This window comes from Bison bison, unplaced genomic scaffold, assembly GCF_000754665.1.
Source record: "Bison bison bison isolate TAMUID 2011002044 unplaced genomic scaffold, Bison_UMD1.0 scf7180017862638, whole genome shotgun sequence".
NCBI lineage: Eukaryota > Metazoa > Chordata > Mammalia > Artiodactyla > Bovidae > Bison > Bison bison.
Window position 1 is genome coordinate 36499 of NW_011493210.1, and position 863 is coordinate 37361.

Consider the following 863-nt stretch of genomic DNA (forward strand, 5'->3'; position numbering starts at 1 on the left):
AAAAAAAAAAAAAAAAAAAAACTATGGATTTAAAATAGGAGGGCTATTAGCAACGACAGATTATGTGGAACCATTATACTAGGGATTGAGGATATAAGGGTTAGCAAGATAAAATTGTTCTCATGGAATTTACAGCCCAGTGAAAAAGCTAGACAAACAAGCGATTAAAATACAGTGGGATTAAGTGGTAACAAGGAATCACAAATTATTCTGGTATAACTAGGAGCCATATTTAGCACAGTCTTTGAGAGTCAAATGAGGTTGCCTGAAGGAAGGTGTCTTAGCTGAGACCTGAATAATGAGTAAAGTGAGCTTTAGAAAAAGTGAAGGTGAAGGGGTGAAGGGTGTGCCTAGCAAAGAGACTAGCATGTGCTAAACTACGGACAGATGAGAGGAAATAAGTTTGTGTGGAGCTGTAAGCAGTTTAGTTTAATTAGAACATGGAGTATATCCACAGAGACATGGGGATGGTTAGTGAAAAAATATAAGACTTGTACCCACATGCCTTGCTATGCCATTTGAATTTAACTTTGCAGGCAACAGGAAGCCTGAAGGCAAGGCAGTGGAGGTAATGATTATATTTGTGCTTTATTTAGAATGATTAATGATATTGTGATATGAAAAGTAGTTTGGAATTGGGAAAGACTTGGTATAGGGTGACGTGTTAGGAGAAGGTCCAGGTAAGAGATGAGGGTGTCTTCTGCTTAAGGATGTGACACATGGATGGATGGAGAGGAATGGTGATGTTCCAGTGATATTTAGGAGTTACAATTCATAAAACATTGGTGTTGATTAGACGTAGAAGATGAGGCAGAAGGAGATGTATGCTGTTCACTGGCTGCTGCTGCTACTGCTAACTCGCT